This window comes from Lissotriton vulgaris, chromosome 2_1 (genome assembly GCF_964263255.1).
Source record: "Lissotriton vulgaris chromosome 2_1, aLisVul1.2, whole genome shotgun sequence".
NCBI lineage: Eukaryota > Metazoa > Chordata > Amphibia > Caudata > Salamandridae > Lissotriton > Lissotriton vulgaris.
The window spans coordinates 923,780,986-923,803,871 of NC_141687.1; the positions used below are offsets into that span (position 1 = coordinate 923,780,986).

The window sequence follows — 22,886 nt, forward strand, 5'->3', positions numbered from 1 at the left end:
CGTCAATATCTTACACCTGCCTCCTGGCAGGCGTAAGATTGATGCAGGCCCTTTCACATTGGGCTTGCCCCATGCGAATCAGATTTGCGTCTACAGATACGTCAGTCATACTGACGTATCAGTCATTCCTTGCGACATGATGCGTCATACGGTAAATATGATGCATCCATCATGTCGCAAGGAGGGCGCGCTAAAGGCCTCAGGCTAAATGGGGCCCCCTGAAGCGTTGGGGCCCTTCTTTCGCCCTAGGGGCTTATGCTTCGCTCCTGGCGGTGTGAGCCACATCACGTCTCGAGTGGGCTCACTCTGCAGAGCAGTGTCTTTTAGTGTCTGCATGAGATTGAATCTGTTCACAGATGCATGCAGAAGAGGCCGAATGCGATGGCGAGGGTCACATGTGCCCAGGTAGCAGTGGAAGATCTGGCCACCGTGGCGGGATAGCATATCCAGAAGTACTAGAGTCAGTGCTTAATTTGAGCCTGCGGTTTCCGGGGCTCGGCACTGGCACTTAATTGTTGACACTGGCACTTAGACAGCTGCCACATTGTGGCACTGTTTGTATAAATTAAAGTTGAGCAGAAAAGCAATTGTTTATTAATTCAATAGCATTAAAAACAACTAATAGCTTTGGGGGCCTAGAAAAGGCTGAATTGTCACACTTTTAGTGTGCTGGTTAGTAGAAGTTGTGTAGGTACTGTCATTGGCAACGGCTGCAGTGGCCATGGGTGGTCCAAGATGCAGAGGCCTGATGACTAGAGCTCTGACACTTATTTGATTTTTGTTTTACAGATTTACAGATTAAGCACTGACTAGAGTCTCTTCAGGGGTTTGTAAGTATGGTGTTGGGTATGTGTATCATTATTGACCCAATGCCCTCACTCACTTTTCATGTTCTAACGCCAAGTGGTGCTTGTACTGGGGAATAAATGCTCAATACATTTGGCAATAATACGTGATAATACGTATGTTAAATATTTATCGCGACAATTTTCAATGTAATGTTCTTGTTGTCAGGTTACAAATGGTGCTAATAAAGACTGAGGTGATTAACAGAGCGGAGCATCGAATAACGAGGGATGAATGAGATCAAGAATGAGGTGCACCAGAAGAGCGGTGTAAGTCTCTGACCAACAGTAAAAACATGGTGAATCGAATCATGAGCGAGGTGCATTAGCAGAGCAGGGGGCGAGTCTCTGACGTGTAACAACAGAGAAGATTGTCAGATTCAGTAAAATAATGAAAAACTGCGAATTATATCATGAATGAGTTGAATCCGCAGATCAGTCGGTGTGCACATCTGTGCACAAGAATGAGCAAAGCAGCTCATGACTGAGTGCAATTTCAGTGGCATGTAATAAAATAGAGATTGCCTCGAGTCAAGTTGCTGTATTCACAGGCTCGATGTATACGTGTGTGCAACTATGCATCTATGCATGTTGCGTGTATTACAAGTTATATAGTGAGAACCAGGAAACCACGCAGAGCAGACATTTCCTTAAGGAGATATAAAGTCGCGGGCTTATAGTACCATCTACTGGTGACTTCCAATCACTGCGTATGACTTCTATTTTTTTTTCTTTTACGGGGCGCGATCCATAGAGCAACCTGAAGTGGTTAAAATCCCTCTTTCCGTTTTTGGAAATTTTGAGCACTTGGAGTGTGGTGGGTACAGGGCTCGAGTCGGGGTACCACGCGGGTGGACGGTGTCCCCCCACTTATTTTACTGGGAGCTAGATAACTGGAGCAAATGGAGCCACACATTCACTCTTTGGCCTCTCTGGGGTGAGATTGGAGCTCATTCAGAACGCTGCTGGCTTCTCTGATGCATCGCATGTAAGGGGTGAGCGAGGTGTAGGCAATGAGTCTGATGGTGCAAGCTACCTTTCGTAACATCACTTCCTGTCTTGACGTCATCGTCCCCCCACTTCTTTTTTTAGGACTTGTGCTCTGGGTGGGTAACTATTCAAACACGTTCGCATAAGCTTTGGAAGAGAGGCACTGTTTGTCAGGAGCTCTATGCACTGCAACAGCATTTTCACGTGACCCAAAAATGGCCACACTCTTTGTAGCTAGAGATCAACCATTAGTATAATCTGGTCCTTTAACCTCATAGTGGCATGGTTCTTTGCCCGACGAGTAAAGTACGTGGTATAACTTACCTTTCAGTGAGTGCAGGAGAAAATCCTCTTCTGGTAGAAATCACAGTAAAGGCCCCCACCCCAGTCAGGGTATCTCTCCAGTCGTGGCAGCACCACAGGATGTGTAGGATTGTGTCCTTCTCGTCGCACCACCTTAGCCGGATTTATTGTGTGTAATTTAGGAATAGAGTGTATCTAAATAATGTTTCCTTCCCTTGTGAGTACCTAGCGAAATTGTTTCCTCCCTGATGTCTCTTTCCATTGCCTTGCCTCTATGGTAATTAATACTTGGCTCATCCCCTTCTAACTGAAAAGGAAATTTGCTGCATAGCAGCTGTAAACTGAGGAAGTGATCGCTTGGAAACCCCGCTGTCTTGTGGAGGACAGTGCACGGAGGAACCTCTCGAAAGGGAAGAGATACTATACCTCTCACATTTTAACCTCAGGCTGTTGCACCCAGTGGCATATGGTAGATAGTAGATTCGCTCTGCCACACGAAAAGTAAACTGCTTTTTCGAATCCCAAAAAAATGGATGGAACCCTTGTGAACAATCTTGTTGCTGGCCCTGTTCATCCCAGGTGTCAACCCTGCATTCCCGAAGAGTTTGGTATTGTGGAGGCGGATCAGTAATTAGACCCCCACTCGGACAAGGTGATCCCAGGCAGTTAGGCCAAACTCGTGATCGGGGTCATGCTTCGTTCTGTGTCATAATAACCATGATGTTGTCAGCATATGCTGTGGCATTGAAGCTGTCCTGCCCTAATTTAAGCCCTTTGATAGCCTTATTAGTCCTGATCCCCTCTAACAGCAGTTCCTTGAAGCGGGCAAAAGAAGGGAGGACAGGAAGCAGCCTTGGCATGCACCCTTCAAATGTCTGTTTCTTGTCAACTGCCTATTTATTATAATTTTTACCGTTGACCTTTCAATGTCTACTACAGAGCATCCACCTAACCTGGTCAAACGAATGTCAGTATCAGGGGGAAGAAGCATAGCATCACTACCTTTCCAGCAAGCTACATTGTTGAGGTGGAATACTTTTTTTAGGTTTCGTCTGAGACAGTGCACGTGCTGTCATTGCGAAGACTCATAAATAAAAAAGGCTCAAATGAGCTTAGAGCCTGCCTCTTGATTACTATTGGTTGACGTTAACATCACTTTAATCTCATTGCTTCTCATTGGACAGCGGCTCCTACTTCCAAGTTTCTCTTCATGTCCTCTTGTCTTCCATGGCGCATGGACCAAGTACAATGTCCTCTCAGTGACCAAAGCCCTTCAACTGGCTGCTCGCTTGCAGATGTACCTTTGTTTTTACTTTTAATCTAGCACTCCATAAAAGTGCATATGTTTGCACGCCCTCTCTACCACTCCTCCTTCCCTCCCCTCCCTTTCCCATCGCTGTTGCTTGCCCCGTCCCTCTCCCAGCCTCCTGCGTCCGTGTTGCTTGTTCCCATCCCTCCCACCGTCTCCTGCGTCCTTGTTAATTGCCCTGTCTCTCCCACCTCCTCTGCTACCATAATGCTTTTCTTGTCCCTCTCACATCCTCTCTCTTCGTTGTTGCTTTCCACCACTCATTCCACTGGACATCAGAAAAAAGCCTCATGGTGTGGCCAGCGCTGGCTGGTCACTGCCTTCTTTTTCATTGCTTACCCCCACCACTCACACCCCTTCCAAGCCCTTCTTTCCTCCCCCCATTCCCTGTCCATCAGAAAAAAGTAGCACCATGACGCTGTCATGATTGGCCGTTTCATGGCACTTTTTTAGGTCGAACCTTCCCTAAAGACATCTTGGGGACATTCGGAAAGGTGACCTAGGAACACAAATCTAACAGGCACACTCTCGCCCACAGAAATCCACCCCTCACTCCTCACTGGTCCTTGCAACAGAACATTGTGAGACCTAATGCACCAGTGCACAATCCCTTGTGTTCATGTTAAAAACGCTCTTTATCAACCACATTGTAATGCCTGCTCCTTGTCCCTTAAAATAAAGTGCGTTTAGTTCAGGTGTCCACAATGCACCACATGGGGTTTGAAGGATTTGCAGGCAGACGCCCGCTCCATGTACCCACCTATCCGTCCCATAATGGAGCACATTTGGTAATATTGACGAATCCAAATCGCCCTCAACTATACCAGAACTTCTAGTTCGGTTGGAACACCATCTTTCATTAAGCAATCTTGAGTGGGCGTCGCCACTGTTTTCTATCGACATTCTCTTCTTCCAGTGCTCGCTTTATCTACTGGAATAAGACAGGCCTTTTAACCAGTGAACCTAAATCTATATGCACTACAGTCTTGGTGACTTCCATCATTGAGAGAACTACGGATTGCAGTCCTCTACCCTGCTTACTCAATTGAAGGGATAGCCCCATTCGTGAGTGTGTTGCACTTTACACCAGGTTTTAACATAATTGTGCATGAATACAGACTTCCCGAAGAAGGCTCACACCGAAACGCGTTGAAATGGGAATGCACTTCTGTATTTTATAAATTTATTGGACTGTTTTTCATTATTCACATATATTGCATTACATTTAATGGACTTTTGTATGTACTAAGTTATAATAAGACAAAAAACACTTTCTATAAAAAAAGTTGATATAAAAAACAATAAAATATTAGAATATAACAGTATAACTTCAGTGTCAATTTAGTCATTAGCGTTAAGTTTTCTCTCTCTCAAGTTCAACAGGCACAAAACCCGGTGCAATTTTGTTCTCTTTTACCCCAAAAGTTTGATGGGTACTCCACCACCACAGAGCCCATCGCAGTTGAACCCGCTTTACACACACCAGGCATAGTTACAATGAGTTGGGCAAGATAAAAAAAGTTCCTTGAAACCTTAGGACTCTTACTGATATCAGTCGCTTCCAAAATGTTTGCTATTGGTAGTCACTGTCGTTTTCACAAGCAGTTGGATTGCACGTTTATTTTCAAGTCAGGTGAGGATTGCACGTTTATTTTTCAGTCAGGCGAGGAGTGCACGTTTATTTTCCAGTCAGGTGAGGCACGAAGTGCGTGAATTTTCAACTGTTACACAACGTAACATTCCCTCCTCCCCAAATGTCATCACTTTACCTCCCCGCTACGCCCAAGAACTCTCAAAATTAGGGTATGTTGTCCACGGCGTAGCCTTTTATTCACATCAATCCAGGTAATTCACCACAGACCATTACCAGAGAAAAAGATCCTTCTTGGGTGTATATATAACAACAATTCACAGCATCACTTTATATCTGCATCAACATGTCAATGGCAGTAAGGAAATTAGGTACGACATTACTCTTTGACTTTTAACTCGGCCTGTACAGTAGAAATTGGCCGTACATTTGAACTTGGCCGTCTCGGCCCACCAATCTCCCACTCTGCTGCGCACATTGTGCCTGCAGGCCCCAACACACTACAGCCAACAGTAAGGAAATTAGCGATTATCCTTAGCTGTTAGACAAGCTTTCAAAACTTCTCCAGCTTTGAGTGCTGCAGAGTGGTAGAGCGCCACAAACGTATGATGTGCTCCATAATGCATTTGAAATAACTCAGTCCTGCTGACATTGTTATGAAAAAGAGACCTGAGTCTATAGATTTTTGGCTAATAAATACAGCTACCATACTGTAGATGTTTTTGTTAGCAAATTCCCAGTGTCTGAGGAGTCGCGTTTGGTTTGCGATGGGTGTATGGCCCTGCGTAACGTAATATACGTATGGGATCACGTCATGTACGCGATTGGTATACGATGGGTGTGTGGTGCATGGCCCAGCGTAACGTCATAAACGTATGGGTTTGTGTCCTGTGCGCGTTTCATATGCTACGGCGTGCGGGGACCTGTGTGACCTCATATACGTGCTGGGTAGCACCAGGTGCGCGACTCCCATAAAAAAAATTATGTTTTAAAACTATATGTATACAACTTTAATGTACATATCAGAACAAGAGATTATCTAAACTATTTATAAAAATTATTTATTTGTACTTGTAATAAACCTATATTATTGTTAAATATATTTTCGCGACGTTGTGTTGGATGTGCGCTGGTTGCGCGGTGGGTGTGCGACTCCCATGTGACTGTGAAAGTAACTATTTCATTGGTTGACAAGGTTTTCCATTCTAGAACTTAGAGAACACCACCATCTTTAGTCATTCTCTCAGCTACCTGCTGTGTTTTTAGGAGCAATACTGAAAGATTTTTGGTGTTTACTTCAAAAACCTCCGCAATGGTTTCTTCTACTCCACCAATAGACCTTCCATCTGATGATGAAGATTTGGGACCACCTCCAAAAAAAAGACCAGAGTCTATTGTTTGGAAATTCTTTATGTTTCCAGAGGGAGAAAGAAAAGTAAATGCAAGGAAGGTCAGCTGCACGCTCTGTCCCAGAGTTCTATCAAGAGGCAGCGAGAAGAAGTACTTGTATGGGATTTCCAGGATGTATAAGCATCTACAGACTATACATCCGAGACAACTTGCAGGAGAACAATTGCGACGTGCTCATGAGGCCACACAAACTGACCAGAGAGCTGGTCTCAGCACTTCTGGAGGATCAACCTCTTCATTTCGTGGCCCAGATATTCAGACAGAGTTTGCAATGCTCAAACAGCATTGTATAAAATGCAATTCCATTTTATGCTGTGGGGAGCAATCAGTTGGCGCTGTATGTTCAGCAGCCAGAAATCATCGCTGCCAATATTTTTTTTCAGTTGGAATGACATTTTAATTCCAAAAGTTTAAAGTTTTGTCTGTTTGTTTGTTTTTTTTTGAAAAAACACCCAAAAAATCTCAAAATTGTCCACAAAACACAAAAAAAATGTGAAAACAAAAAAGAACAAAAAAAACATTTCTCTTCAGAACTACCTTATTTGGTTAAAAAAGAGAAATAACTGCATTCTAGCATCTGGGTGATTGCTAGAGTACATGTGTAGAGCATGATTGATTCTAAGAGTGCCTTGTTAATGCACAGGTAATTGTAAGTCTGCATGTGTTACTGCCTGTGTTATTGTAGGAAATCATGGGCACTGATTGGATGATTACACTACTGCAAGGAAAGTGTATGGTGATTTTCTAAGTGCTTACGTTTTGGCGGAGTAATTGGATTAGGACATGGGACTGGATGGGTAATTGAAGGTGTACATAGGTAGTAACATGGAGATCACTATACTGTATAGGTAGCACTCAAAGAATTGTAGCAGTTCATGTGTTTGTGACTTGGTCAACGCATGACTACATGGGTAGTGACTGGATGATTAGAGTACTGCAATGTGAGTGCATGGCGAATTTATAAGTGCTTGGTTATTGGTGGAGGGATTGGATTACTACATGGTACTGACTGATTGATTGGAGGAGTGCACAGGGAGTCACAGTGTGATTGCCGGACTGCATGGGTACTGTCTGGGTAATTGGAGGACTAAATCAGTAGTGTGTAGGTGGTTACTCATCAAATATGTAGCTGTGGATCATGTATTAAATGTTCACATGTTTCTCCAATGCAGACATATGAATCCAGGGAGAGTGAAGAGGCGACAGCCTCTGGTGTACTGCCCATTTCCAGACCTTGCCACAATGGAAGAATGGTGTATCATTAAGAAGTTCAGGTCGAGTAGGCAAACCATACTGGATTTACTTCATCAGCTGAGCCAGATCTCCAGCCTCACAACAGAAATCCCACATTTATTAAACCAGTTGTCAAAATCAAGTCTGTACTTCATTTTGTGGCCAAATGATACTGCCAATACACTGTGGCAGTATCTGGTGGTATGGCATAACCAACTTTCAGTGGTGTGCTACAAGAAGCTCTATCTTCAATGATGAAACACACCAACAACTTCATCCAGTTTCCATGACAGCAGAATTTAACCAATGTGAAGGGTGACTTATTTTGTTTGGGTCGCCTCCCACAGTTGGTTGGAGCACTTGATGGCACACGTATTGCCTTAATACTACCACAAACCAGAGAACAGGTCTGCCAGAATCGAAATAACTTCCATTCAATCAACATGAAAATTGTCTGCTTACCCAATTTGTACCTCACAAGTGTCTGTGCCCATTTCCCCGGGCTCTGCTCATGATTCCTTTGTACTACAGAACAGCCCCATACCACTGCAAATGTCTCATCTTGGACCTGAAAGGGCCTGGCTTATTAGTCAGTACAATCTTTCATAATATTCTTTGGGGTATTGCTAGTTGCATGATCTTGAATTGTATTACATTATTTTGGGCCTTTTTTGTCTTCTATCTAGGAGACTCAACTTATTCCAACTGACCATGGTTTTGGCATCGCAGAGGAGTCCATCAATGGCAGGGAAGTCCGTTTCAATAAGGCCCATTGAAAAACACAGTGGGCTCCTAAAGGCCAGGCTTTACTGTATGGACAAAACTGGTGGAGCACTCCTCTACTTACTTCCTAAGGTGTGCCAAATCACGGTGGTCTGCTGCATGCTCCATAACATCGCCCTGTGATGGAACATCCCTTACACCACAGAGGATGGAGACCATGACAAGGCTCCAAGTGATGATCCTGATATGCTAAATGAAGATGAATGTGGTGAAGAGAAAGGAGCTGCCTTACATATAGATGTAATTGACAACTTCTCATGAGTGGAAGTATATCTTTACTTGTTATGTCTTTCACCAATTATTGATGTGGTGATGAGAGAAGTATGTGGTGGTATTTTGTGGGGAAGTCCAACTTCTAGGACAATCAGGCCAAAGGTGTTTGTAGAACAAAGTGTGGACACATTAACTACTGTGTTCAGTTACATTGGTAATTGGTAATTCCTTATTGTATAGCGAAATTGTGACCTACAAAAGTTGACTTTGTTATGTGGCCATCATGTTCTGTGTGATTGGTAATGATTTAAAAAAAATCTGTTTTAGACTCCTTCACCATGTCATCTTCATTTAGACATTTTAGAGTTGTGACATTTGCAACTATATGGTGCTGTTTCCAGGTACAAAGAGAACCTGGGTTGATCTTGGGAAAGACAGACATAGACTTTGGATGTAGAAATCTTGTACCAAGGAAACTAAAGCTATATGTGTGCCATAATTATCTCAAAACACATGTAGTAGTTTAGCCAACTCATGATACTCCCTTCACAGTGGTAAAATCCTCAATGTGTGTAAAATGTATGTGGGTGTTCATGTGTCATATCATTGTGGGACATATCTCTTGTGGCACTCCACTAAAACTTGGTAGTGACATTCCACCAGATACTGGAACAGTGGTTTGAAATGATACTGTGTCTATAATATGTAGTGCTGCAATAGTTTTGTCACATGTGGTTATTGATGTGGGATTCCTCATGTAAGTCAGAGATTTGGCTCCAGCTGATGACACGAATCAAAGAAAATTTGCCAATGCGATCTTAGTGTTTTGGACATATCCACTACGTACATGTTGGCAAGGACTTGAACTGGAAATGTGCTAACTGGCAGTGAGGATTAGTGTAAAGTGTGGATGGTTAGGTTATTGCGAATGTTGACAAACAGGTGGGGATAAACATAGTAGTTCATGATTGAATGGTATGACAGCTTTTGGGATTTATGTTTGGGAAATTGAAATAAGCAATACCTACTTGCAGATCGTCTAAGTTGACACAATCTTTTGATGTTCTGTTATTGTCAAGTTATGGTGGAATTGTATAACTGCATTGATAGAGTTGAGATATAAAACACCAGTCTATTCATTTTTTACTTGTAGATTTATTGTACCAAACGGGGTGAAATTAAAGAGAGGGAAAATAAGAAAAGAAAAGCAAAAAATGAAGACCTCAGTCATGGTGGATAGAACTGTCGTTGTAGAGTCAAAATTATTTGAAGTCCAAAATACCACTGGCATAAGAAAGGCAATTGTGTCCAGAAATAGTCCTCAGAGTGAATGGTAGGCATACACTAGAGGAAATAAGTATTGAGGTTTCAGCCTGGTGATGGCAGAGGCCTTTCCATCCTCACCTCCTGGTGATCTGCGTAGAATTCCCTTTCCACGGAGGGGATGGGGGGGGCAGGGATCCATAGCTGCAGGGGCTATGGGGGTGGCAGGTGATTCTTCTTCTAGTCACAGGGCCTCCCTACCTGTATCTGTGGCTGATGTAGATTGCTCTGATGTTGTAGGACCACAGGAAGGGCCAGATGATGGTGCTGGGAAAGCCTTGCACAAGTGGGTGTAAATGTCCTGAGGCACCCCAATCAGAGAGCACATCTTAGAATTATGGTCCTTCATCTGGTGGCTGTGCTTCATCTGCAGCTGCTTCATCTCCCGGAGCTCGTGAGGACCTGGTCCACCAAGTCTTGGGAGTGATGGTAGGCTGCAAGTCCTGGTATTTTGAAATGGAGAACACATCTTATTAGAAGAAAGTGTGTATTGTACATTTAAATGTTCTGACACAATCAATGTAGATACATAGAAGACAACATAGGTAGTTATTATTGTGATGAGAGTTTACAGTGGTATTGAACATATTACCCAAACTTTTTCCAATTTCAAACAGTACAACTTCAAATCAGCAGGTAATCAGATCTCTTGAAATGTTCATTAAGTGCTTCAGAAGTATTCCTGATATCTCCCAACCATTTAGCCCAGCACAGTGGAGAGATGAAATATGTAATTGACAATTCAAAGTCGTAGCTGACTTTATCCCAAACATTTCCACTACTTGGATGGATGTTTGGCATTAGTCATAATGTGAACAGTGCAGTGTCAATATTTACAAGTACCCCATATATTCAGCATAGTCATTTGCATACATGACACAATGTGTCAACACAGTTTAAATAGTGAAACTCATGACAACAATACGTCAAAGTCAAAAGTCAAAAGTCAAAGTCAAAATGTTTTATTTGTATAGGTACTCGACAGAGGACCACAAATATACAGTTTACAGAAAATGAAAAGAGGTAATTACACATTTTAATCAATACAATATTAAGAAAGATTTAAGAAATTTATAAAAATTGTAACAAACAAATTCGTTTGGTGGCTGTTTACATAATTCTATTAGTTCACTCACTCGGGTGATTCTGCAAGTGCGATAGATAGGGGCAAGGAATCTTGTCCGTGCGATAGATACTTTTGAATTAGGACACACGAACAGCAAGTGCTCTATGTTTTGGTCTCCCCCTTCACACAGGGGGCATAACAAAGATCCTCTTGGCAACCATCTTGCTGTATAAGTTAGTACGGGTAAGATGCCCAATCTTAGCATGGTGATTGACCTCCTTGCACCATGAGTCAAGGAGAACCCGATATATGGTTGATTATGCTTATATTCCAAAGAGTCTACAAAGGATTTTTATGTTGACAGTTTTTTACAATGTTCGTAGTCTAATTCATAGGTTAACTTCGGGGGGAAGCATTTTAAAAAGAGTTTCATTTGGGCTGCTGTCCAGCCACTTAACATTTCCGGGCTAATTTCTGCCATTTGAAAAATAGTTGTCATATTTTTTTAAAAAGTCTGATTTTTTGTTTCACCATCGAAGATTTCTTGTTTCAGTAAGTGTCTTAATGTGCCCTCCTTTGCATGGAGAAGATTATAGCTCCACCTGATTGCATTGGCTACCGCCGTGGCGTAGGAACTTGTGATCGAGAATTCCAAACGTAATGCTTGAACTGATATGGAGTCGGAGACCTTCATTATCCTTTTTAGGATTTTCCCCTCTTTACGGTCCATGTAGGTCCATTGTTTCATCGGAATATATTCTGTTGCATATGACAATACAGGTGGAATTTTTGCCTTATATATTTTTATTAGAGAGGAAAAGTGCCGATTCCCAGTTGAGCGATAAAGTCTTAAGAGGGCCTCAGTATGTACTTCTGACTTCCTCATGAAGTTTTCAAACTGTTTTACATTTGTATTGTTCTTTGTTAGTATCCTGCCTAAATATGGATATTCGTTTACTATTTCTATTTTTTCTCCGCCTAGGCTCCATCTATATTTATCACTAGATTTCTTTCTCGAAAAGAACACAATTTTTGTTTTCTTTAAGTTCGGAATTAGAAAGTTTGCTTTTGAATAATTGTAAAGAATGTCCAAAGATTTTTGCAGACCGAAGGGAGTGAGATCGAGCATCACGATATCATCAGCATAGAGTAGTACTTGTATGCTTCGTTTAGCAATTTTTGGGGATAAACTTGAGCCCTGTTGTAATTGTTTGGGTAAGTCGCTGAGGTATAGGGAGAATAATAGTGGGGCCAAGAGACACCCTTGCTTTAAGCCATTGGCTGTTTTTATCCTTTTTGTTAAGCCCTTTTCTCCCCCCATTTGTACCTGGCACCAAGTGCTAGTGTGAAGATTCACTATAGTTTGGAGAAGTTGTTCTGGGATTCCAAGTTCCCTAAGTTTATGCCATAGAGTAGGTCGATCAACACGATTGAACGCAGTCGAGTAATCTATAAACACTGCGTATACTGCCTGGGATTTTCCTGTTACATATTTATCTAATATTGTTTGGATGATAGCAATATTATCCGTAACTGAATGTTTTGTCCTGAAACCAGCTTGAAACATTGAAATTTTATCCAGTGAAAAAGCCCAGTCCTTTAATCTTTGTAGAACCTCTGCTGCAAAGATTTTTCCTGCAGCGTCCATTAATGCAATTTGCCGGTAATTTCCTGCAATTGTCTTGCTACCCTTTTTATGTATTGGGATGATGGTACTCCCCTGCCAGGATTTTGGAATTTGTCCAGTTTTAAGGATATAGTTAAATAGATGCGATAACAACTTACTCCATTCCCTTGGGTTTGCCTGATAGATCTTTATAGGAATCTGGTCTGGGCCAGAGGCACCTGTTTTTCTCGCTTTTCTGATATTCCATTCCACTGAGATAGCTGTGACTCTGAATATTTGTAGGTCAACATCTCCTTTGGTTTTTTCTGAGCTTTTCCCATCAAAGCTTATCGGGTTTGCTTTGTATAAGTCTGTAAGATAAGTTTCCCAATCCTTTGGTGGAACAGGTATTGTTTGGAGTTTCTTTTTCGTCCCTGTTAGTTTAGCTATGAGGGACCAATATTTACGTGGATTTAAGTCTTTTGCAGCTACTTGAATGTCAACCCAATTGCGGTCTTGGATTTCTTTTTTATTTCTTTGCTTTTCTCTCCTGAGTTTATTTTTTAATTTATTGATTTCTTTCTTAGTTGACATAGAAGGATTCAGGTATTGTGCACGTACCAGTTTGTTCAATTTTTTCTTCGTAATAGAATTTTGGGTATTTTGTGTATTATTTTTGTTGCGGTTATTATTATTCCCATTGTTGGCACCTGGGGAAGCACGATGTAATTTATCCATTAGAAAATTTTTGAGTTCTTTAGTTATGTGTTCAAAATTTTCTATTGGGTCATCCGAGATTGTTTTTGCTAGGAGTTCATTATGTTCAATCAATGACGATATTCTGTCCAGTACTTTAGAGCTCCAGAAAATTCTTCTCTGTTCACTATTTATCAGGACAGAACTTCTATGGAATATTAACTGCCTGTCAGTTGCTGTTTGAGGCCTCCATTCAGTAGTTAGAATCATCAGTGCATGGTCGCTCTCTTGGCTTGGCTGTACTTGTAGATGTGTAGCAGTCTCCGATAGATTCATGCTACAAATGATGTAGTCAATGATGGATAAACTTCCGTTGCCCCGTCTGGTGTATGATGCTGGGATGTCACCTTCTATATTACCATTCAGAATTACCCCACTTAGAGTAGGTAATGTCGATAATATTAATTTCCCTCTTTTATCACATTTTGAACCCTTAGGAAATTGTGGGGTTGAGAGTTCGACAGATTCCTCATCATAAAGTTGAACCCATTTACTAATTTCCAGATTGGAAATTTTGCCATTTAAATCACCTGTTATTATGTATGAAATATGTAATTGGTCTTCTACTATCTGTGTAATGGATTCCATGATCTCCAAAAAAGTGATATCATGATTCTTGACGGGAGGGGCATATACATTGAATAGCAAGATTGCCTTTTTTGGTGCGGCATTATGGGTTTTTAGAAAGACCTTTAGGCATTGCAGATAGTATGATTTAGTCTGGATAACTTCCTGGGCCCACATGTAATCCTCCCTCAGTAGAATAGCCAAACCACCTTTTGCGTGGCCCCGATTGGTGGCTTTGGCTGGGATGTCGTAAACATAATAGCTTTTCTGAGAAAATGATTCAGTTGCCCAGGTTTCTTGTAGCATCAAGATATCTGGATGGTTACTTATGGCTTCCGTCAATTTGGTCTTAGTTTTTCCCGCCATATTCCATGATATTATTTTTAGACCATTGCTAAACAGATTGTCCTAGACATGAAGAAAATTTATTGCTATTCAAGTTCTCAGATACCCATGACCATGACCTAATACTTTCTCTGTATTCCTTTTCCTTTAAATCTTGTTGCCATACTGACCTTTCTCCATTTTCCACTTTTACTTTTAGAGTGTCTTTCCCTGAGTGTTTAGTTCCTGAGTTCGTTGCTCTAGACACGTCAGTGTCTCTCAGAGGATTTTTATATTGAGAGTTGGAGATTAGTCGTATTTGTTCATCATACCCTGGGGGAATTCTATTTTCTTTTGGATCCCTTCTTACGTAGACATCGTATCCATGTTTGTATAATGTCTCCTTTTCACTGAGTATGATCCCAGGAATAACATATGACCAGAAGGTTACTGTAACTATTTTATTGTTTTCCTGTTGCGGGAAGATTACTAAATCTATCTCATTGCTGTTCAAGGATTCCAAAGGCTTTATATAGTGAAGGAGATTGATGACCCTTCTTCTATTGAGAGGTACCGTATCCGTTGGAAAAAGTTCTTCAAGTTGTAATGTTTTGGAGTATGGTGTTCCTGTTCCATGATGGTTTTTTCCTTTGTTATTTCTTTCAGTCATGTTTTGGTGTTCTGATTCTTCAAAGACCTTATACGGAAGGAATTCTTTTGCTGCCGGATCTAATGATTGTAGTTTTTCTTCTCTTTTTTTAGAGCTGGTTTCCGTATTTACAATGGATCTAGACTTTGTAGATTCAGCTTCTTGTACTTCTTGTGTTTTACTAACAGTTGTAAACTTTTGAAATTTCAACTTGCGGTTTTTCTTTTTATGGATACGTCTTAGTGGCTTTTTCCTCTTTCTTTTTTCTTCTACTTGCTCAGTATTTATCATTTTATTCGTTTTTTCTCCTTTTTCACTTTCTAATGTATTATTAAGGCTAACTTCTTGGGTGTTTTCATCCATATCATCATTTTTTGGTGTATTTGATTTCATTGCCTTTGTGAAAATTGGGTATTGCCTTTCATTTACGGATTTTTCTGTAAAAAGTTTTTTTAAGGAGAATATTGGTGTTTCATGTTGTCTTTCTAACTTTCCCTTTTTGCGTTTTGGAACATCTAATGTCTGTGTACCGCAGTTGTATTTTACTGTCTCCTTTTCTCTGTTTTGATTACTTGTGGTATTCTTTTGTAGTTCATTATTATTGTGTATCAATGGTTTTTTCCCATTTCAGGGGATTCTTTTCTTTTCTTCTTTTCCTCCACTAGATGCTTAAGGATTCCAATTTGAACATCCAAGGTTTGGTCCGAATTTTCTAATATATTTCCCAAAAAGGAAAGGACCGACTCAAGTATTTCATGTAAAGAGAAGAGGGCTTTCGACATGGGTGTAGCTATGTTAGCTGAGTAGCTGGTTTTTATATTGAAAGGGTCTACAGATGATTCAAGTGTGTAAGGTTGTGCTTGGTTTTTTAATAAAGGAGGACTATTTGTTATTTTAGGCTCTGATTGATTCTCTGATATCTTTGATTTGTTTGCACAGAGTTCTTCCACTTGACACGTATTTCCAAAGCTTTTTTTGGGTGTTGAAGATGTTAAATGATTCTCCTCTTGATCCTGGGTTTGAAGATTTTTAGAGGAATTAAAAGATTTTTGTTTATCATCAGAAACCATATTGCTCAGATTTAAGTTTAGATTTGATCCAGATTTAATTTGAATGCATACTTCTGACCCTGTATGTAATACTGAATTGGCTATCATTTCTGTCTCCAAAATTATCTTGTCGATTTCATCTTTAGATGTTAGGGCAGAGAAATATTCAGTGATAGCCGGAGTCCGTGTGATGCGACCTTGTTTTATTGATTTATCAGAAGTTTTCCGTACAGCGTCCTCTGTACCCATACGTTTCATGAAGATAGTCCTAGATCGTAATTTTATAAGCCCCATTTCTTTTTCCACAGTATCTGTTGTTACTAGCTAGCTTCTATTCCCTCGTGCTTGGGGAACAGAAATTGGCACGAGCTGTGAGTACAATTACAATGGGGCTTCACTTATCAGGAGCAGATGTTTAGTGGGGTGGCCCGTCCCGTCCTAGTACGTCCTCGGACGGCCACAGACGGCCCGCCCTTTGCCCGGGCTTAGCTCTGCGTTGGTCCCGCGCGCGTCCCGCGTTGCGGTGGACTAGATGTTATTTATATACGTATCGCCGGTGGGCGTGTCCGTGGGCGTGTCGCCTGGGGGAAGAGGAACCAGCTGGTCCAAGCAGGGGTTACTGGTCCTCGCAGTCCCCCGGGCTGAATGCGCTACTCCGCCCGGCCTCGACCCTGTGGACTCAAGCTGGGAGCGTGGAACAGAGCGTGCCGAATGCAGCTCTCGCTCACACCAGCGAGTCCCCGGGGAGGCAGCAGCACGGAGCGCAGAGTGATGGTAGTTTGCGCAAGACTGGCAGCGCAGAAGGCAAGTAGCGGTGATTAGTCTGCTCGCACAGTTGATCCAAACAACAGCAAGTCCAGGTGAGTGACAACAATACAATTGGTTGAGTAGAACAGGACAACATTCACAAAACAACACAGACCATTTTTATGAGAGAGCATTGAATAGGAATTGGTCACTACATGACACTTTACCATCTGTTGAAATATGTTAGGAAAGACAGAATAAGCAACATGACAAACCAATAATCTTTAGAGAAACAGGAAACATGGCATCATGATAGTTGCAGACATTTCAAAGACAACTTCCCAAGACTTGCAAAATGTTTGGTAGAACACACATTTAGAAACTATGCAGTGGAAGAGGGCCAGACAATTACATCTTGGCACACACATAGGTAATGGGTTATTTGGTGCTGTGACACTTACAGGCACCACATCATCATTTGGCATGTAATTAAGATTGACATCTGTAGTCTTAGAAGCAACACAATATAGTCACAGAAACAATAATAATTATCTCATACTAATACTTTGAGGTTTGTATGTTAGGAAAATATCTACAGTGTTCTTTGGTAAAAGCTGATTTGAGAACAAACAGGACATTGAGATTTATTTTAACTTTGCAAAGTGTAACATACCAGAATCCATTTCACTGGGTATTCCTGTCAAGCCTTCAGGATGTAAGATTTGCAAGACCTTCTACTCCTAGGGTGTGAATGGTATAGGAGGTCTGGGAGAACCACCACCAGTTTGTTGGTCTCCATTTGACGCTTGGAGGCAAGGGAATGTGCCCTCCCCATAGGTTGCTCCACATCTTCTTAATTTCCTGCTGTGTGTGCAGGTTGTTAGCGTCAGCATTCCCTCTGTCGACTATTCTTGCCCACATTTGCCTTTCCTGTGATAGGTGTGTATTTTGGACTTGGGCTCTAAACAATTGTGGCTCTACCCTTAGTATTTCATCCACCATGACCGACAATTCTCCCTCAGTAAAACATGGATTTTTAGGGCTTATCAGAGTGCCCAAAAAACAACAAGTGAATTATTAACTACAAGGTACTAAAGAAAAGGGATAAATGGTTAGGAGACAGGAAGAATGAAAAACAAAAAAACTCACTCACTGGCAGAGCCTCTGGGATCAAAAGTCGTGGTGGAACTGGACTGGTAAAGGATCAGGATCTGAAATGGAGGGTGTTTTATAGTGTGGTATGCAGGTATTTTCAATTGGCCAGTTGACATCAGGTGTGTCCTGCTAGCCTCCATCCAATGGCAACAGTGATGGTGCATTGATGAGCATGAATCACAACAGACTCAACTGGGAAATTTAAATTGCCTCAGTGGGAACCCACCACCCTGATGGCGACGGAGTAGTATTCACAGCATTGGAGTCCATCATGTCCGCGGCAATGTGCTGCAATGGCAGGGGGAAACACTCTGTTGATGCATCTAAATACAGCGGGTGAGAGACCATCGACTCGGCACATTACTAGGGACCACCGCCACAGCAGGATGGCGTTAATACCGGCAAATCAAAGTCATGCTTTAAGAATTTTTCTTTAGTTTTTGGTCTCGTTGACAGGTTTGTCGGTAGGTCTTCAGGCTGGTTAGATCTGAAGTTCAAGTCGACAACAGTGGACTGCTTCAGCTTGGAGGAAAGGCATAATCATAACATCAATGTCAACAGTGAGGAGAACCATGGAGCAGTCAAAGTCAGTGGCCACGGCCAGGGAAGGCGTTGTCCATGGTGGCTTGCTTCTACAGGTAGGACCTGGTGTTTTCTTTTATCGTCAGACTTAGAAACTTTTTCTGGCTTTCGAGAGCATTTCAGCAGGATGAACCTGTGCAGTCAGTCTGACTGGTGAGTCAACCTCAGCAGTTTCACTCTCGATTTCGAACCAGTCTTCTCCTGGAGTTTTTCTTCAAAACTTTGCTGAAAGTTTCTACATTTCTGGATCTTGATAGTTCATGGGTCCTATGGGGAGGTAACGGTCCTCTATCACTAGCCAAGGGTTCAGAGTTTCCGGAATGCCACTTGGGGGCTAGGACTCAAACTCCCACAATATAATGGCACAGTCTAGGACAAATCCAATTACAACTGGTCAGCTGGGGTGTCCTCTCTTTGGTTTTGCAAGTGACTTCTTCAGCTCTTTTGCACCCGTTTTTAGTCAGAGAGCACTATCTTTTTCTTTTGGAGTCAGGCACAGTCCTTTCTTTGTGGAGCCTCATGAGTGCAGTAGGTGCAGTATTCCAGAGTACAGTCAGGGGTCTTCTTTTCTAGGAGGGGGTCTGGTGAGCTCTACAGAGCTGCCCTATTCATCATTCATATCTGGGCTTGAGGGAGGGGGGCACCCTTACAAATAGGCACTAAGCTACCTCCCTCTAGTATGAGCAGTCCTGTGAAGTGTGGTATACTTCTAGCCCAGAATGCAACATTCTACAAAAATCTCTCCTTGAAGCATATGTTTGTGTTACCAGCCCCAGAGGTGTGGCTAACAACTGACTACACTCCCCTCCCAGCCCATCAAACTATCAATAGGAGGGCTCCCATCTGCCGGGCGAGCAAAAAAGTGGGGGTGGTCCGGGTCCTGTGACATTTGTTTTCTGCAGAGTCCCCTGCCTTTGAAGCCTAGCGAATTTACCCAGCCCCCTTCCTATCCCTGGTTCTCTAAGAAGGAGGTTTCCTCACACCAAATGGCTGTATTGTTGCAGCCCCAGGCGTCTGTAAACCTACTTAGGGTGCAGCTTCGCTCAGGCTGTCAAAGGCTGCCAATCAGAAGAGGCTGCTTCAGTTCTGCTTTAGGTAACTTAAGAAGAGTAATTTTTAAAACAATTTTCCTGTAATAGTTATATCTAATCCTACTTTTGCAAGTTGTGGGGTTTAATGTAACTATTAATTTGATACATTGAATGATAGGTCTAGCTAGCTCCAATCCAAAGTTAGACTTTATTATATTTAATGAAGCCTTCTCCATGTTAGCCTATGGTCCTAGCAGCACTACATTAGGGAAAAACAACTTTGACAGTTTTATCTCTACAAAGGCATACAAAACATCTTTTATATTGTCCCCACTTTTTATAAACTATGCACCCTACCCTTGAGGCACCTAGAGCAGACCTATAAGTAAGAAAAGGTAGTTTGGGACTTTAGAAGTTGATACTAAACAGAAATACTCCATGGCTTAGGCTGCAGTGCAGGGAATATTCAAAAACTGCTAATTTAAGCCACTGAACACACACAACAAAACCTTCCCCAATTGCACTGAACACTGCACAAAAAATAATTTCCTATTGCTTGCACTACAGAAGGATGGTCCATCAGTTTCCACACTAATGGAGTCATACTCATCCTTCTGTGTGCAATAGTACACAGTGTACCTTCTTGGCCCTGGCTCCAGACACACTGCAGGGGGGTTGCAGCTTTTTGTGAGTGGACAGGCACAGTCCTATTCAGGTGCATGTGTCAGTTCCTCCTACCGCTCCATCTTAGGTAGACCCATCAACCTGGTGATGGGCCATCAGGATACGCTGTTTACACATCAGTTCCCTTTGTGTATCGAGAGTGAATTCAAAAAGCCCAACTGTTATCCAACCCAGATGTGACAGGCAAAGGCACAGATTGGTTAAGTAAGAAAATGCCAGTTTTCTAAAAGTAAAACGAAGTAGATGGCCCAATTTATGGAACACCGATCACAAGGTGCAGATCCCTTTAACAGGCACCACCCAAGGCCAGTATTAATCCAGTAATTCTTTTTTTAATTTTTTTAAATATGCTCATCCATTTTTAATCCAAGTTTAAACCAGTTCATGAAGCCGAAATGTGATGTTCTGATCTTCCGTAATATGATTCTTACATGTAAAAATCTGCAGTGTTTTTGACATATAATAATCCACAATTTTATTCATGATGTAATACACCCAATGCATTTCGAGAACAAAATCTCCTCTTCAGGGGTTAACTGAAACCGGAAAATTAGAAACAAAACGCAATCAGAATCAGAATCAGAAAATCTTTATTCGGTTATTAGCACAAAACAACCATAAAAGCCCAATTTGATAAAAACATCATTAAAACCAAATATCTAAAAACCACTTATCCAGAAAGTTAAAACACAGTTAATCTGGTGCAAAGATATACAACAGTCCTAGGCATTTTAACCCTCCATACTGTTTCTAAATTTTAAGGCTAATTTTAAAAAGCTGATTACAAATAAAGTGCATTCGTGATTTAGCAGCTGTAAATAACAAAGTGCAGGTCTAACCAGGGTAAAGTTAAATTTTTTGAGAAGAGGCTTAAGATAAACCCTCTGAGGTATATCATAAAACGGACAAATAAATAAAAGGGGCACAAAGTCCTGCGGAGACACATGGTCGCAGCCGCAGGACAGTAGCACTTGACCTTGGTGGCTACCTTTTGGAACAGCTAGCAGTAAATGAAAAAGGCCCAGACGGAACCTAGTTAACAAAAAACGGTCAAAGCTCGACATTGGCCAGGACAAATAAGGTTCCAAGCTGAATGTAGATTGTAAAACAACATATTTTCGAACACTGCTTTTGTTTAGTTCCGCCTCCTCACACTGTAGATTCTGCGAAAGAGAAAAGGTATTCTTCATGAACTCTACATCAGCTACGGTGATAGAGTCAGGGGCTGAGAAAAGTTCAGGGCGCCCCAATGAGAGGATGCAGTTTCTCAGGTATTTTAGCCATGGGATTTTTAACATATTATCCCATGATACAGCTTCTCTCAAGAGCTGGTGGTTTAACGGTAGATCCTTATTAAGCCAGCATTTCAACCAGCATGTTAAAGGCCGTAGTGCTATGATGTCACTTAAATAGGGAGAACCTAGTTCTTGGTGCATTATAAAATTGGCAGTTCCCCTCGGGACCCCCAGCAGCTGTTTCAGGAAATTATTTTCAGCTACCACCAGATCATTAACAGCTGTATGCCCCCATAACTCGCTTCCATAACAGCCTATCGCCACGCTCTTAGCCTGGTAGATTTTTAAGAGCGCGGCAATTGGCCGTTTGCCCATTTTCCTCGCGAAGTTAAAAATTACCGCATTAGCCCGGGTTATCTCCCCCTTTTTCGTCTGTACGGCGGGTCCCCATTTCAGCTGGTTATCGAACAGGACACCCAGGTATGAAAAGGTTTTTGTTGTAGGAATCTTCTCCCCGTTTACATAAAATGAAAACGTCTTATTATATCCTTTGCCTACATTCATTACAAAGGATTTTAAGTTGTAAATGGCAAGATCCCGGGATTTCACAAAACTGAAAAAGGTGTCAAGCAGCGATTGGAGCCCTTTTGCAGTCCTAGCCAACAAAACGGCGTTGTCCGCATAAAGTAGGACAGGTAACCCTTTGCGCCCAACATAAGGATAATTGGCGCCTGTATTTAAAAGATTGTTCTCCAAATTGTTAATGTATAAATTAAAAAGAAACGCGGCCAGGATACAGCCCTGTCTTACACCCCGGTGTACTCCAAATTCCCTGGTTACCTTCAAGTCCTGGGAATAACGTACATTGGCCCGGGTGTCCTGGTGTAAATCCTCCAAAAAGTCAACAAGGTTCTTTTCCACCCCCATGTTTTCCATAGCCTCCCATAACTTGGCCCGGTTGACACAGTCGAAGGCTGCGGAGAGGTCCATAAAGGCCATATGAATTGTGCCCTGGCTTGCCAAGGTATATTTTCCCAAGACCATGTACAGGTTGAGGCACTGTGAGATGGTGGAATGACCTGGTCTAAAGCCATACTGGATCGGGGAAATTATGTTGTTTTCTTCAGCCCAGGCTGATAACCTGTTCAAAATTACACCTCCCACTACTTTGACCACTGAGTCAATTAAGGATATTGGCCTGTAGCAGTTCGTGCTATTACGGTCCCCTTTTTTAAAAACTGGGACTATCGTCGATACCCCCCAGGACTTTGGGCATCCGTGATCAGCAACTGCGTTAAGTACAGCAGAAAGAACAGGCGCCCACAAGGATACCCTTGATTTAAAAAGGTCCGGGGGAAACCCATCAGGCCCGGGTGCTTTATTACTGGATATGCCCATAATACCCTACTCCACCTCATGAATAGAAAATCGCAGA

The 22,886-nt window shown here is 42.0% G+C and overlaps 1 long non-coding RNA gene across 1 annotated transcript in view; it reads right to left on the minus strand.

Annotated features, from left to right (window-relative positions):
* Positions 1-9,850: 9,850 nt before the first annotated feature.
* Positions 9,851-22,886, minus strand: part of LOC147731418 (uncharacterized) — a 329,183-nt gene continuing 316,147 nt past the window's right edge. Inside the window, exon 4 of the long non-coding RNA XR_015308440.1 lies at positions 9,851-10,443. This is a non-coding gene — a long non-coding RNA (uncharacterized LOC147731418). The remainder of the gene's footprint in view (positions 10,444-22,886) is intronic.